Source organism: Eptatretus burgeri, chromosome 10, assembly GCF_056783735.1.
Source record: "Eptatretus burgeri isolate ZD-2024b chromosome 10, Ebu_testis_v1, whole genome shotgun sequence".
Taxonomy (NCBI): domain Eukaryota; kingdom Metazoa; phylum Chordata; class Myxini; order Myxiniformes; family Myxinidae; genus Eptatretus; species Eptatretus burgeri.
In genome coordinates, this window is record NC_140970.1 from 12,547,015 (window position 1) to 12,564,514 (window position 17,500).

The window sequence follows — 17,500 nt, forward strand, 5'->3', positions numbered from 1 at the left end:
CTTACATGAGCCACCATCTTACGGTGATGCTTAGACTATAGATGACCAAGTCCAAAATACAAGAGAAGCTCATTCCTGCATTCACTCAACAATTGTGTATCAAAATGACTAAGTTGTTGCACGTAGGACCGAATAGATGGGTACTCAATAAAATGGAGCACACGCTTCTGGAATTGTTCAATCTCATCACTCTGAGCGGCCTTTGTAATGCCAGAATCCTACACAGGCACAACAAACTCCAGCAAAGGGTGGATGAACACTGTATATTTCAACAAGATCAGGGGCACTCACACTAAATTTCTTCAAAGTCCAAAGAACGTGGAGTCGTCATGCAGCATGAGAGACCATCTGCTGGACTTGACTATTCCATTTCAGATCTGATTGGATTGGATTACAAGACCAAGGAGAGTGAACGATTGAACTCTTTGCAGAGAGAAGTTGTCAATGACGATGTTTAATTTGGGTGAGACATTCTGGAGGAAAGATATTTGCATGACCTTACATTTCTTCGGCTTCGGCCTAACGCCCTTGAGGCAACACCAATCACCAAGTGCATCACCATGGGCTTGCATCGAACTTTGTTGAGTTCTGTGCAACACTTCAACCATGCTCAAGTCGTCCACATATTTGCAACGGTATCCTGTTGTTACAGCTGCATCATTCACCGAACAAGGAACAAAATGGGTCCTGGTTTTGACACTTGTGGAACTCCGCATAAGAGACACAAGGGGTTCCATGTCTGACCTCGGTAACGAAGCACTTGGGAATGATGAGAAAGGAAACTACACACTGTAGTAGAATGGAAGCATCAACCCCAAGCTGAATGAGCTTTTCGATGACCTTGGAGTGGTTGACGAGGTTGAAGGCCTTCGTAAAGTTGACAGTGCAAATATTTGCAGAATGACCTCGTTGGTCAACATTCTGATGTGAAACATCTCACATGTGGACTAAATAGTGGTTGCTTGAGCTTCCTTTCATGTTTCTATAATGTGCAGGATAAGCCTGGTGTTGGCTTAGTGGTTCAGGTGGCTGGCTTGGAATGTTAGGGTCTTGGGAGCCCCATTGGCCGATGAATTAACACCAGGTGGGGTTCCCTCAGCCTGTCATCCTTCCAAGGTCGGTGAAATGAGTACCAATGTACTGTCAGAGGGGCACATCAGCAGCACAGCCATGCTTCCAAGAAATGATAGCTGACATATGCAATAACAGAACTGTGCAGGATCAATGTGAGGTATAAAATCGACTCTCAACCAGTCAGCAAGAAAACTCTCAAACACCCCAGAAAAAAAAAATACCTCATCGAAATGGTGCGAAGCTGATCAAATTCAATAACACGAGGAGTCTTAGAAATCACACATACTGAGGTATACTTCCATTTAGCAGGGAAGTAACCATTCTGCATGTATTTGTTAAATATCTTTGCAACAGGGCCTGAGATTTCCAGTGCAAACTCTTTGAGAACACTAGTAGGTACATCACTGGGATGTGATGCCTTGGATGCGTTGAGATGGCCAAGACAGAAGTAAACCTCATGCTGCTGGATTTTCAGTGGAGGTGCAGATGCTGGAAGATACGCCGTAAGAGTTTCCAGGTCCAGCGGAGGTAACGTCGTATAGATGTGCGAAAAATGCATGTTAAGATCATTGGCAAGCTGACGAGGAGATTGATCAGCAGAAGCAAGATTATAGGACTGCTTCTTCATTCCGGTCAATAATCTAATCTGTCCAGGCTCTGGTGGTTTAATGATTTCATCTTTCTTCTGAAAGTAAACTGACTTAGCTTTTTTGACATTACATTGGACTATGTTCCTTCGTTGATGATATCAATCAAAATCACCGATATTTGACCGATATCACCGATATAAACACCGATAAAATCACCGAAATCAAAATCACCGATATGGAGTTACAACTAACTGTGTCAACAGGGCAAGTTGATCAATAACATCAGTGCGGAGATCATTAAAATCCACCATGATGAGTACTACCGCCTATTTCATTGAATTAATCAGGTCAACCATCTCGATGATGTGATCACAAATCTCCTGATGGCAGGGAGATCGTGGTGGAACATAGACAATGTATATGTGGACATTCCTCATCAGACGCACAGTAGGCAACTATGTCAGTTTAACCCGAATAATTTTAAGATGCGTTGGGACAAGACTGTTACACACTTGTCAGGCGTTGATATAACCTCAAGCATAAAGAGCAACTCCTCCCATTCGGCCATCATGATCAGAGCGATACAGAGTAAATGCTGGTAAGTCAAAACATGTGGAATGGCTTGGTGAGGTAAACCAAGTTTCACTTACTGCCACTAGATATACATCACTGCACTGGGAGACTATAATTGCTGTGAGGTCATCAAACTTATTGCACAGTGATTTAGCATTAACAAGCAGTATCGACGGCAATGCAAATGACGATCATTCAGAATGAGTGAAAATACGCCTCAAACTCCTTATTCTGACAGATTGCTGATGAGGACGTGGATCCACAACTTTTAATCGACGCCAAATTTTCTACCAGCTCGGCATCCACATTTACGCGCAATACCAAAAACTGTGAATGTTTCTCAACATATCCTGGGGTATAAGCAGACTTTCAGCTGAGTAACAATTACGTAACTCCAATAGATCTGTGCTTCTAAATCAAATCACTCCTTTGTCCGAAGGTTGTTGCTGACAAGGATGGTGAGTCACAACATTTATTTGACGCCACATTTTTCTCCCAATCCAGCATCCACGTTTGCACGCAACACCGAAACTGTGAGTGTTTGTAAGAATATCCTGGGGAAAACAAACTTTCAGTTGAGGGCTACAGTTTCCACAACTCCGAAAGTTCTGAGATTGTATAGCGAATCACTCTTGTCCGAAGCCTTGGTATTATTCCGTAATAAAAAATAAAAAAAACAGAAATGCTAACAACAAGATAAACTAAAATCGTCGAGAACTTAAAAATAATCCTGGCTTGCAACTTAACAGCACCCTCATTATAGATGACCAACAACTTCAGAATGAGCTGCGTCCGTGATTACCAGAACAATACCACGACCGGGAGGCAACTGCACACGGTGTTCCACACCAGTGGAGGAATGAGCAGGATCACAAGTCCAGATCACAGAAAAACTACAGATCACCAAGAACCGGCACTGCACGCCGATTCTTGCTCAACCACCACAAGAGCTAGAGCTCTCCACATCGAGGTCAAGGCAAGCGAAGGGCAGGCCCACGGCAGCAGGGACCAGCGGCGCGCCAGACGGTCGCACGCCCAAAAGCCAGACGCGCACCAGCAACACAAGGGCACACGTGATGGAGCGAAAGAAAATCCCGCATGAAGCCGCCCACAACATCGCTGCTGCCATTGCCGTTGTGTCCCTTTGTGTCCAAGATATACACAAGGGAGCCACAGAGGGAGGGGAGAGGGAGAGGGAGAGGGAGAGCCAAGTTTTGTATCTTTTATTACAAAACAGAAAAAAAGTATAAAACCAGTTGAAAAAACAAAAACTTCAAAAGAGGAATCAGATTCTCATTCCAAGGAAAGAAAACAAAAACAGACAGCTGAACTAAAATACAGAACCGCAAATTATAGAAGAAAAAAAAAATTCAACATTTCTCTCATTCTTCACAAATAACTTCACGAATAAACCATTTTGGCTTCAAACTGTAATAACCTCCATGTTACTGAACAAAAATCAAAGTCTAACTTCACATGATTTAATACAAAGGTTTTAAACATGAATAAAATATTTCCATCATTTACTTTGAAACCATTAAGTTTCCTTTTTATTTGATTTGTATCCTAACTGCCATCTTTACCTAAGCAAGCAAGAAATTGACAAATACAGTACGGTATTTGAATTTTTATGTGAAAGGTCTAAACCAGAGATAAACGCACAGGTCGAGAGAAATCAAACCTAAACGAACAAAACAGTTGTGAAGAAAATGAAACAAAGGAGATAACCTTTGACATTCAATATAAATGTTAAAAAGGAATTCCAGCTTGCTACGAAATGGACACTAACCTGCCAAGAGATGTGAAAACTGGTGTAACCAATGATTGGACCCTGAATCCAATGTCTTATTCTCCATTCGAGGTCACCATGTTGTTAGGGTGCAAGGGGGGTTGTAAAAACCTTTCCAATTAAGAAAAAATAAGGGGGGGGGGAACAAGGCAAGAGATCTCTCCATCAAATTCAATGTATTATTTGCCAATGCAAAAGGAATTTAACACAATCCAAATAAAGATCTCTCTGTTTTGGAAAACTAGGTTGTGCGTTCAAGCTCACACTAAAAGTGAAACGATGACACAGTCTGCAAGAGAAAATTTGTATAAAAGTTAAGGAAAGGTTGATGAAGATATTCGGTCTGTACCTACTCCATTATTTGGGAGACCTTGCTCCCAGGCAGGAGTAAGCTGCATGCAGATGTGAAGTGCACGACATAATACACAAGTGCCACAAGTCTAGAAGATCAGATGGTCACCAGACTTGCCAAGGCATCAGTTCAAAGACAATTGCCAGTTGGGCTTCGAATATCCACAACAGATGTGATGTTTTTATCAACAAAATGCTGAATAAGACACCTATCAGCAGGCATGGCATTAACATAGGGGTTGTAAAAGAAACGCACCACAAGGAACATTTGCTTTGTGTAGGAATGTGTGGCTGTTGTTATCATCGAGGCTTGCCATGCTTTTTAAAAAATAAATTCTGATAAAACCCCGAGAGGGGAGACATATCAAGTTTAGAAAGATCCATCAAAACAGAGCACGGTCATAACCTAGTCTGCCAGCCTCTTGCAACAGGTGACAAGCAACGCTGACCCATGGTGGAGGAGGGCACGTATATGACATGTGCAGAGCAACCGACAGACGAAAGGCCATTAACCGCCACTTTATAACAACCAAACCTTGGCCTCCATCAGTCGGTGGCAAACTGAGAACATCTAGTAACAGCCAGTGTTTTCAATTCCAAAATAAAAAGATACAAAGCACTTCTACAGTTGTTGAAGTCACACTACTGGAAGATGCAGCACCAAAAGACAGTTGGGTTAGAAAACCTTTTCATTCTTGCAATTTTACCGCAACAAAATGTAGCAAACCAGCCCAATTCTTTGTTACTGGAGGATTGTTACCCAAGAACACCCCCAAAGTATTTCACACTAAAGTTAACCCACAAGAAGCTTTGGTACGAGGTGACAAGAGGTACAAAGCCAAAGGGCACTCGTTTTACTCCAATTTACTTTCGCTGAAAGAAGCCTTTTCATCGAAGGATAAATAATGAACAATGGCGTTAATATCATTGGGGTCCTGCACAAACAAGCATATATCATTGGAGTAAGCGAACACCTCGGCAGGTCGTCTCAAGATGAGAAAACCCAAAACACAGCGAATCTGGAGCACATGGAAACCAGCAGCAGTTCGACGGAGAGAGCATAGAGCAACGAAGAAAGAGGGCAACCTTGTCGAATTCCCCTTTCAACAGAAAACAGTGTGACAAGCTTATTACTGATCTTAATAACACTATAAATATTATTATAAAGCATTTTAATTGAAGAGATAAATGTAGAACTAAGTTCAAACACCTCAAGTACCATTATTTCAAAAATCTACCGAAGGTCAACATGATCAAAAGCTTTCTCCTGATGAAGGAGAACAAGTCTCAATACAGGACTTTCAAAATGACGTAATCCACCCCAGATTGCTTGGTATGCATGCGCATAACCCCTTCACAGCAATGTTCATTCAGGAGTGTTTCTGTATTTTGTGCGTTTGAGATAAGGTTTGTTACCCAAAATGGCTCATAAAGCTTCTAGAAGAAGCCAAAAATATTTGGAAAATTACCTGAGAGAAAGAGATATGCATCAGCCTAATGATCGAGTTCGAGAACTTTGTCAGTTCACCCAAAGGATTGAAGTGTCGTGTGCAAGGTGCAAGGCCTGAAGTGTCGTGGGCAGGTGCATTCTCCCAAAACCCCCAACGGATCACGACAAGTGAATGGACTTTGAACATTGCGGGAGTACCTCATGTGATCATGGCATGCTTGGTTATATATTGTTGTGGATGTGGGTATTTCTGGGTGAGAAGACCACGAGGGGGAGGGGGGGACTACCTCAGGTTCCCACCAGACTCTGTAAATTCAAGCAGTCACCCACGAATAGCTTTGTGATGGGGCAGGTCGCTAATCGACTGTGAACGCCAATAATTCGACCACATGACTTAGGGTCCTCCGTCTCATAAATATCGTTTATCTCATGATCACGTGATCAAATTACCAGGGGGTGCGCCCTCGGTATGCATTGTCCAAACTGGATCACCTTACCGGATCAGATGCAGCTGAGCGTAACTGCCCAAGGACGTATCGGCTAGGAAAACAGATCATTGGGGGATAACGTCCCGGCTTGGCTAGGATACAAACTATGCTGGACCAATGAAGGAAAAGATGACAACGAGCTGGGAACATTTCTACACAAAGCATTTATTTACAATCAAGTGAGGGAAAGGTATGTGGCACAGTGCATTGTGTTTTTGGTATTTACAGCAGGGATAGCAAGGAATTTGTGGGATCGCAAGGGTGTGACAAAAGGTAAGCAATGTACAAACACAGATGCAGAGCAGACTTATCCTGTTAGAACTTCTACAATCTCAACTTATTATACAACAGGCGCCATCTCTCTCTCACACACACACACACACACACACACACACACACACACACACACACACACACACACACACACACACACACACACACACACACACACACACACACACACGCACACACACACACACACACACACACACACACACACACACACACACACACACACACACACACACACACACACACACACACACACACACACACATCCGAGGAAGATTAGATAGTCAGAAAGAAAGTAAGAGAGCAGATGAGGATGAACGGCTTTGCAATACCAAGCACAGTCGACCAACCAACGCAATCCAGTACGCTTCAGGGGAGGTAGGAGGGAGAAATACTGGTGTCTAAGGTGTGGGAGTGGGAAGTGGGGGTGCAATATTGGGGTGGGGTGGGGGTGCGGTGTCGTGCCAGAGGAAACTGTGATTGCGAATCAGTAATGAATGCTTTTTTGTGCGTCCAAAGGGGATGATATAGAGGGGTGGAAAGAGAGAGAAGAGAGAAGATGCATGAGGTAAAAGATCCCTCGCCTAATTGTGTATAGGTCTGTGAGTGTTGCGTGTACCTCCGTGGGTCACTCCGCTTGATTATTCCCACCTCAAGAGTCGTCGCGTTATCTCCTGCTTTGTCACTTTGCTGGGGCTCGTGGAAATGTGTGCTCTGCACTGCTCCCAGAAGAACGTCTGTTGCACACCAACCACGAGTGCAGATCCAGCGACGGACAGACAATGAGGAGCAGTGAAGAAGAGAGTAAAGTAGAAAGGTAAAAGAGAGAGCAAGGCAGACAGGTGAAAAAGAGAGTGGATGGCTCCACAATCTGCCTTTTATAATCCCCGGGTGAAGGGTGGGGTGACAACCCGAATCCCACTCCGCTATTGGGCCACAGTGCTCCGAGCCATGCCTTGCCAGGCTCCTGTGGCCAGAAGCGGTCTCATTTGCACATCCGGCGTGACACAGCCCGGAGCTCCATACCGAACTCTCGGACCGCTCCTCCTGTGACTCACCCACCGCCCGTCCTACCATGTTCTGGTGACTTGACGAGGGTCGCATCAATCCCGCATGCCCATATGGCACCCCTGGCGAGATGCGGTTGGTGCTGCTAACATCCGTGGCTTGTCCCCTTATCATGTGGTCCGAGTACCTTGAGCCGTGCAGCACGCCTCTAATTAGTGGCGAATTGTATCGATACAGAGGGAGGAGGAGATGCGGGAATATTTTTTCCCATGTGTGGGAGGTGTTGGTGGTCGAGGTGGTGAGTTTTTAGTGAGCGAGGGGTGAGCAAGGTGAGATGCCGTTGGAAATTGGTGTGCAAATTTGAATGAAAGGGAATGCCATGTGTGCACTGGGCAGTGTGTAGGGGTTATAGTGGAGGAAGTTTGTTGGTTCCAAGCCAAAGGAGGCCGTTCGTGTGCTTGTTATTCAAATCCTGTGTTTGCCTGCTTGCTTGATTTGATTTGTACCATGGCTAAAAGGAAAAGGTTTGAATTGAAATCAGAATATAATGGAAGATAGAGATATAATTAGACTTCGCTATAAGGCCCATGCAACGCACTTCGTCCCATTAACCCACTAGACATGAGGGGAAGGTCTGACTGCACAAAGAGTAATGAAATAACTGCCTGGGATCACTGTATGTTGGGTGCCATTGCCTTAGAGGCATGCAGTTTTGCAGAACCCCAATAATATTTAATGGACGTCTGCAATTGGAAAGAGGATGCTGTGCATCATTACCAACAGAGAAATGGCTCCTGACTCTTCAAAAAAGGACATCTTCGTGCCATGAAAATACAGATGGCTTGTGCCAGCTATTATTCATGTGGGAATGAGGTGTACCAAGCAGACTTCCCGAAGGGAGACACTGTATATAGATTGGGTGGTACTTCACAGAGATGAGAAGAACATATCTGGGACTTGTGAATGCACAGTTGAAGTTTAAGATAAACTTTCAAAATGATATTTACTATTATTAATGTTGGCCGGGGTTGGGACTGTGGGGGCTGTTATAAATATATTGTTTGTTTAGTTCTGAATAAATATATTGTTTGTGACACCAGAAAGAGCAATCAAAGATTGCAGACCTTCGCCAGGACTTGTATGTGGGGTTTGAGTGCTCTTATCTATACTATAAAAATGAACTTGTATATTTGTTTGTTGGGTAGTCGATCTAGTCGAAAAAAAAAATCTCAAAAAAACAAACTTGTCCACCCTTATCAATATTTCCGTCAATATGTTTGTCTGTCTGTCTGTCTGTCCCTCTGTTCGGTCCAGTACTCTGTTAATACAATGGCGATTTCAGTTGATACAATGGCGATTTCGATGAAACTTGGTTGGTAGGTTCATACCATGACCTAGTTGTGTGAAAATGAAAAGCGTTGCTATGGACACCACCGTTGCCTAGCAACGGGACTTTGAAATTTTTGAAAAATCATAATAAATTAATTTTTTCGAAAATCAAAAATCGGGCCACGAGCGACTGTGGGCAGTACATTCAGCCATATCGTCAAAAATTTCCAGCCGGATCCTATGAAAACTGTCGGAGAAGATAGACTTTGAATGAACCCTGGTCGAAAACAATAAAAAAACGAAGTTCATTATATCTCAGAGACTACGAGTCAGATATACATGAAACTGGTATGGTAGGTTCATGGTATGTCCTAGTTGTGTGTGAGAAAGAACCGTTGCTATGGACCCCTCCGTTGCCTAGCAACGGCCGAAAAACCTCTAAATGTGGGGGTATTTTAATGAAAAAACAATCTGCAGCATTAACCCTTGAAGCTAGAATCATTAATTTTCTTGTGCTTAATCCTCACTTAATCTTGTGCTTAATTCCCCATCGAACGGGCCCATCGCATCAGGTTCTATTGGGTAGTCGACTACCCATGTCCACCTGCCGGCTTGTCTGTCTGTGTGTCTGTCTGTCCAGAGCATAACACCGTGCACTTTGATCCGATATTGATGAAACTTGGTTATGTGTTCATTATCAATGTCTAGTTGTGTTTTGCTGGATGAGGGTGTGCTACACCCATTGTGGGCAGAGCCTCGCCCAAAAAAAAAATAGCCATTTTTAGGAGGTAGTCGGATTAAAAATGTATCTTCTTCTCGGGAATTGACTGAATGGAATGGGTTCTTCGGAATTTGAATAGCAAAATGAATTATTTAAAACTTGTCATTGTCCGATTTTTCATATTCGTCCCAAGGTCAAGGTCACAAGGTCAAAAACTTAGAAAATTGCGAATTTCGACATAAAAATCATTCGACCGCCCAAACTTTGAGAGCTAGGATGACAATATTTTTATACATAATCTTGAGGTCATTCGCCACCTAAAGTCTTGAAAACATTTTTCTCTATCTCGAACACCTTGCCCGTGGCGCCCCCTTCAAGTTTGTTTTTACGCTGATTTCATCAAAGTTTGGATAATCCGATGAGTGTGAAATGCCATATAGCCTATATGACGTTATATTGTTCCTGGAATGTTCCAGAGGAAGTTTTGCACCAAAGGTCATAATCCTTGACCTTTGACCTTAAAGGCCACAAAGGTCAAATTTTCAAAGTTGTGTGAATCGAACCGGGTTTTCGACCTTCTTCGACGAACTAACTCCAATAAGCTATAGCACGTATCGTTTCCTTATTTTAATATCCACAACATTGTTTAGTGACATTTAAAGGTTATGCGAAGGTCAAATTTTGAAAGTTGTTGAACGAAACCGGGTTTTCGACATTTTGCAGCTAATAACCTGTCACTCGCACCACATCATGTTGATCATTTTTTATAACTTGGTCAAAATTATGACATTGTCTCATCCTCGACTTCTGAACCAATCTACATTGTCAAATACCGCTCGTGAACAATCGTCGTCTTCAGACTTGTTACATATCGATTTTGTTTATGCCTGGTGTTGGCTTAATGGTTAGGGTGGTGGGCTTGGGATCCTAGGATCCTGAGTTCAAATCCTACTCAACTGTTTAATTAATACCAGGTGGGGTTGACTCTGCCTGTCATCCTTCCGAGGTCGGCAAAATGAGTGCCAGCTTGCTGGTATCCTTTGTCGGAGTGGCGACCTGTCCAGGATTGTGCCCAATAGCCCAGGAGACTGCTTCGGCCACACCAACGCTCTTCACAGAGTATGGTCCCGATGGATGGATGGATGAATTTTGTTTCGCAAATCCACATGACAATTTATTGTAAGGTCACAAACATCCCTCATCAGTAAATAGACTCATCCATGCACATGGCAAAACGTTGAAGTTTTTAAAATCAGAGCACCTGTTCCAAGGATGAAACGAAACGACCACAGCGATGCTAAAAGTGGAAAATAGCTCAACAAAAGGGCAAAAGGGTTAAAAACACCTGAAATTAATTTTTTTCCTTCTACACATGGCAGAACCAGGATAGGGTCTGAGGCCGAGCACACGTGCCGGGGTGTGTTCCATAACCAAGCAGCTATCCAGCACTCGTCATGTGGCTTAAGCACTCAAGCAAACACCCCAAATAAACGGTTGATAAGGAACGGCTGGCTTGGCAAGTGAAAGCAAGCTCATTGGTCATGGATCACATTACACCCCTGGATCGGCTTTTTGCGCAAGTTTGTGTTTATGGCTGGTGGTGTCAGGTGAGAGAAGGGGGGTTACCGTTATTACAATCGCATAAAATAATTTAAGATTTATCTATTGGAGTGGCCAGAGGGGATCACGTTATTCTTGTTATTACTGCCAATTATTTTACAATTATTATTGTTAATACGATGATAAATATTATTATTTTGCAATACTGTAATGTTAATACTAATATTACGCTATTATCATTATATTTGTTATTACTTTTGTCATTTGAAGTGGCCTTGTAAAAATGCCATGATAAGGTGGAACGACGCTCAAGATGCTACATATACATCTTTCCAGTGTGGGGAAAAGGCAACAAAACATGGGTATTCCTCTGGATTTTTTGCAGTCGAAGATAAAGCAACATAGGCGAAGCGAATGTGAAAACAACACGGAGTCCTCTTACTCGGGGCTCTGAAGCATCACTCGCAAGACCCTGTGGAAGAAAATAATTATATTAATGTACTCTGTCTGTAATTGTTGCTGGTGCTTTATAAATTTAATTTTTATGCTATAAGTCGAATTGGCTGTCAGTTATGCTTCCCTTTAAATGGGTCTTTTGGTCTAAATGTTGATAAAATGAATGTCATGCTATGGAACAAAGTGACCTGGTTGATAACACCAACTTTTGCCATGATTATGTCATTCACTTTTCACCGAGTAGATATGTATTGCAGTTGGAGTTCTTTTGCCTCATGCTTATCAGCCCCCTCCACTCCCACAAAAGCTTATAAATGCCAGGAAATGTAATCTTAGCTCAGTGCAAATCATTGTGGATGTATACCATCTCAGTGGGTTGGACTCCATAGTACTATGTTAATAAAATTATCTGATGTAATGTAATTTCTGTTGTGGACAGTGAATTAATTGTGGCTTTCATTTGAGTAACAGGATTTACATCGAGTCGGTTAAAACGTTCACTATAAAATTCTACAACAACCTTCTTCCACTACCACCGGTAGTGGAGCAACACAGTATGATCACAAAATAAACAAACAAACACATTTCCGAAGATATAACTTGCATCACCCCACCTTCGGAACTGGCAAGTTTAGTTGGTTGAGATTGCATAAGTAATGAACGAATACCTCGACATCACAAAGAGAGATGTCAAATTGCGTATTTTAGTGCGATGACAGATTGGCAGGGTTCACGGGGGCTCCACTCAACCACTACTGCATTTTGCATGGGCCCCCAAATGGCTAAAGCCACCTCTGTGCCAAAGGGTACTCCGAGTATGGTTTCATGGCAGTGTGCATTCGGTTTTATAGGGAAATATTCCATAGCTCAAATGCACAGCTATTCCCTTTATTTAGATGGGGGTGGCTTACAGCAAGCAGAACAATGGAGCAACTAAAATTTAACTGTGTGCCAGCCTCGGCACACTGAATGTGATGGAAACGGTTCAATGGCTATCCTTCGGGGAAGCTGAACTCAGAAAATATGCCTCACAGATGACAAAATATTGAACATAGCACCCCTGCAGCCAGACACACGTTCCTGGTGAGATATAATGACTTAGAAGAACAAATAAGAACACGATTGGACGACCATCATCATAGAGCAAGAATCTATCATCAAAATGAAGAGTCCGAGGAAAGAACAGCATGATTGGACGCCCGGAGTCAAAGAGAGATAACCGATCTTCAACATGAAGAGCCTGATTAAAGAAGAGCATGATTGGAATACCAGAGTCAAAGAGAGCGAACCTACCATCAAACTGAAGAGCCTGAGGAAAAATGACAATGATTGGATGCCCGGAGTCAAATGGAGAGAACCTGTCTTCAGAATGAAGAGCATGATGAAAGAAGAGCACGATTGGACACTGAGAGTCAGAGAGTGAACCCATCTTCAAAATGAAGAGCCCGAAATGAAGAAAGAGGAGCAAGGTCACTTCTGTGTTTTCCTGGTCACCCAACACATAATCAGGAAGGGGGTTTTCAAAATATACTAAAAGAAAAAAAAAATCTCACTATGATGACTTCCAGCATTCACCGATCAAGTTTAAAAAAAAAAAACTTGACAATATGCATTGCGGTGATGGTGAAATCTGAGTGAGAATATATTCCAAATTTTACAAAGTTTCATTTGATGTTATTTAACTGCAGGTTCAAACAAAAGCACCAAACATAGCTTTGCAGCGAAGTGCAAGTGATTTTCCTGGTCATACATATTTTATAGACGTATTTGCAATACAATTGTAGCGTACATACTTTATAGATCTATTCACATTGTAATTGCACATACTTTATAGAGGGACTCGGTTTAAAAAGGACAAATCGTGCAAAAAAAAAAATGTACAAAAATTTTGGTCGACGTTTGCACAAACAAACAAACTGGACCTACCACTTTATACCTGCTGGCAGTGATGATTGGGTACCAAGATGTCCCACTTTTATGCAACCCCTCTTTGTTCAGACACTCGACCCTGAACCATGAAGCTTATTATTACCTCCACCACCGAAGGTGAAGGAGGTTATGATTTCACCCCTTTCTGTCTGTTTGTTTGTTTGTGATCAGAATATCGAAAAAAAGTTGTGGAAGGATCTGGATGACATTTTGTGGACAGACTGGGTTCATGATCATGACGACCTGGTTAGATTTTGGTGAAGATCCGGCTACTAGAATTGTAAAGTGATTCTTCACCATTGAGAGATATGCCAAAAATGATTTCCAACACAATATCTCAAAAAGTTGTGGATGGATTCAGACTAAACTTGGTGGACATGTTGGGGGTGTGACAAGGTCGAAATTATTCGATTTTGGTGAAGATCCGAATATGGATCTGAATACGAGAATTATTAAATTGTAAAGTGATTCTTCACCATTGAGAGATCGGGCCAAAAATTATATCGTACTATATAGCATGATATTTCAAAAATGTTATGGGCCCGATATATTCTCGTGGATCCGGCATTACGTGGTGGAGGTATGCGCACTACCGAGTGCCCTTCTAATTATTCAATTGAATACAGAATGTGATAAAAGTAAATTTCAGTTTCAGCTGTGACCACTCTACCCTCAAACACATCCAGGCACAGGTAAGTGAGTCTGAAATTTTTTTTAATTTTTTTTTTCAAAAAGAACCCAGATTAAAAAAAAAAAAAAATTCTGCCTGCAAGACCATGTATCAGATCAGATTGAAATATAAAACCTATATTTCCCATTACAACTAGATCATAAATGTGAAGTCGCATTGATTGAAGTCTTGTCTTGGTGGAGGTGTTGCTCTCTTCATCAAAGACTATTCCTCACACTCCATGCACTGCCCTCACTCCCCCACACCCCGAGGAATACCTCTGGCTACAGGTTCCCCTCCACTCCCACCTCATGTTAATATGTGTACTGTACCATCCACCAAAGAGTGATTATTCCATTTACACCTCACTATCCGAAAACATGGACCAACTTCTATCTTCTCATTTCAACTCTCTCTTCCTCATATGTAGTAGTGCATGGCTCCCAAAGTGGGTACACTACTGTTACACAAAGAAAAAAAAGTTGAGGGAAACATGAAATGCAACCCATTATGTTTATCTGCATGTATTCAAATAGCTAAATCTAAATTTTTAGACCTGCAGCACGTCCGGTTTTAAAGTTACCACTGAATATATACAACACTGTAAATACACATTCGAATTTCGAGCTTGGCGTCAGTGTTATGTACGGAATCAGATGAAAAAAACAACGTTAGTATTATATTTTGGGATAAGAAACAGATAATTTTTACTCTGCCTTTTTAAACAAGCTCAATATGTGACAGGAAAAAGAAAAAAAACAACACATTTTGAGAGAGTCCGATGTTATAAATTACGAAGAAAACACAGACAACTTCAGTAGCAAAGAAAGCCACACTTGTAAGCGAAAAATAACGTTAAAATCGAATCTATTTCTTTCGAACTTTTGAAAATAATCACTTTAAACATGAAAAGAAAAACATAATTCTTACCTCTTGTATCCTCACGAAGCACCAAAAAAATTCTAGTGTTGGTTAAAATGAAGAATTATCAGACAAATACGAGTCACCTCGTTCGGCTCGGCGTCCTCAGGCTGGATTCATACATTACGGCTCTCGCAAAGACACGGACACGAAAACATACGCTGCGCTCGACGGCGAATGGAAATGTGCTGACACGCTTGCAATTGCCTATTGTATCCATCAATCGGGGAAGTTTGCAAGACGGCAAGATTTTATAATGCTTGCGTTATTTGCGTCCAGCGAGAGATGATGATTCGTACATAACGGGACTGACACGAAAATCAAGACGGGATTACTTCCGATCCGAATTTTCTTTTTTTGATCACAATTTTGATCTATATTTTTCTGCCGTTAGACTCTTGTCATATTTCCAAGAAATTAAGGGAGATTTGGAATAAAAATCATAACAAACATTATTAACACTGGACTCCTTATTTTTCTCGATGCAGTGGACACGAAGCCTTATGTACGAATCCATTATTTCATCAGATAGGGTAGATGCCAGAAAACCTGAATAGGGAGACATAACATCATGAAAACATAAAAGAGACATCAAAGTTCACATTCTGAGTCACCACACTCAAAATAACTGTCACATAAGAAACGTACAGTAAAATAAAATTTTTACCAATCAAACTAACATTTCTAAGGTTACAATACCCAAATTCTGTTGCTTTAATTAAACTTTAATAAAACAGGGAAATGGAGAGTATGATATTGCCGGTTTCTACAGGTTCCCCAAGATGTCCACTTTCATTTCTGACCATTGATGGTTTGTCTAAGTACCTCATAATAGTTTTATGTGGAATTTCACACAAACATACCACGGCATACCCACTTTGTGAGCCATGCAAAGTAACTTCAATTGTCATCATGACAGTTGGCTGGGTGTGGGTTCCTCTCTCACCTGTCATGGCACTTCAGCAACAGCTTTGTGCGACTCATTGGGACTGATTCAATCGGTCAATTTCCCGACCCGGATCTCAACCAATGGTGCTCTATCACTTCTGGATCTGATTTTGACAAATTTCCATGAAAATATCTGCATTTCTTCCTCCACTCCAATCGGTTCTTCTGACCACATGCTTGTCAAAGTGGACATCTCTCTGGCTGTTATCAGAGAACCACCTCAGTGCCGTCGCGTCCTGCATTTCACTCAAGCCGACTGGCAGGGTCTCCAAGCAACCATCAAACTTCTAGACTGGTCTCCGATCGCGACTTTCTCAAACATCAACTCATCCTGGGAATTCTTTCAAAGATACTTGCTCTCCCTCATGCACAGCTTCATCCCCTCTCATCTTCAGTTGTCCTACCCTTCCTCCTGCCTTTGGTTCACTGAAACTTGTGGTGAGGGAGTTGTCCTGAGACAACTTGCCTTTGCCTCATGGAAAGCAAACCCAACTGAGGGTAATCTCAGTTCCTTCCAGAAAGCTCGGAACAAGTGTGTATCTACCCTCAGGAGAGCCAGAAAACAACATCTTTCTAAGCTCAAGTCTGAACTCTCAAACCTCTCCACCTCCTCCAAATCTGTTTCTGGTGTATGTTCCACCTCAATCCCCTCCCTTACTTCAAATGGCAGCACTGCTGCTACCGCACGTGAAAAGGCTGAACGCTTAAACTTGGTGTTTGCATCAAAATCTGTGTCCAAAACCGATCACTTTCTGTCCCCACCTTACGCAGTCGCACCCAACTGTCCATGGACTCTGTGTCCTTTTCTCCTGACAAGGTTGAGAGCTTGCTCTCAAACCTCGACTCAGATTCTGCAACCGGTCCAGACGGCATCAGCCCACATGCCCTAAAAACCTGCTCCTCTGCTCTTGCTCACCCTCTCTCTGTTCTATTCACCCTCTCATTTGCACAAGGTCATCTGCCATCTGCTTGTAAATCAGCAAACATTACTGCCCTGCATAAAAAGGTGCAAAAACAGATCCCTGCAACTCCAGACCAATCAGCCTTCTCCCAATCATCAGCAAGGTTATTGAATCCATCATCGCTTCAGACATTAAATCCGTCCTCTTCTCCAATGGCTTGATTTCCGATCATCAAATTGGTTTCAGACCAGGTCACTTTACCCTGGATGCTGCTTCTGTTCTCCCAACAATGGATGTAGGTCCTCAATGCCCGACATGAAATCAGAACAATATCCCTCGACATAACATGTGCTTTTGACATGGTCTGGGACCCTGCCCTGCTCACCAAACTCTCTTCCTATGGTATCCAAAGGCATCTCCACTCATGGCTCTCAAACTTCCTCTCCTGTC

The 17,500-nt window shown here is 42.3% G+C and overlaps 1 protein-coding gene across 5 annotated transcripts in view; it reads right to left on the minus strand.

Annotated features, from left to right (window-relative positions):
- LOC147017951 (glutamate receptor ionotropic, delta-2-like) overlaps positions 1-17,500 on the minus strand; it is an 878,371-nt gene that overhangs the window by 661,574 nt on the left and 199,297 nt on the right. The window contains exon 1 of one of the 5 annotated variants that reach the window (XM_085897092.1): positions 3,040-3,262. The exons of the other annotated variants lie outside the window; for them this stretch is intronic. The gene's annotated coding sequence lies outside the window, so the exon portion shown is untranslated. Of the gene's footprint in view, positions 1-3,039; positions 3,263-17,500 lie in introns of those variants that run through there. 5 annotated transcript variants of the gene reach the window in all.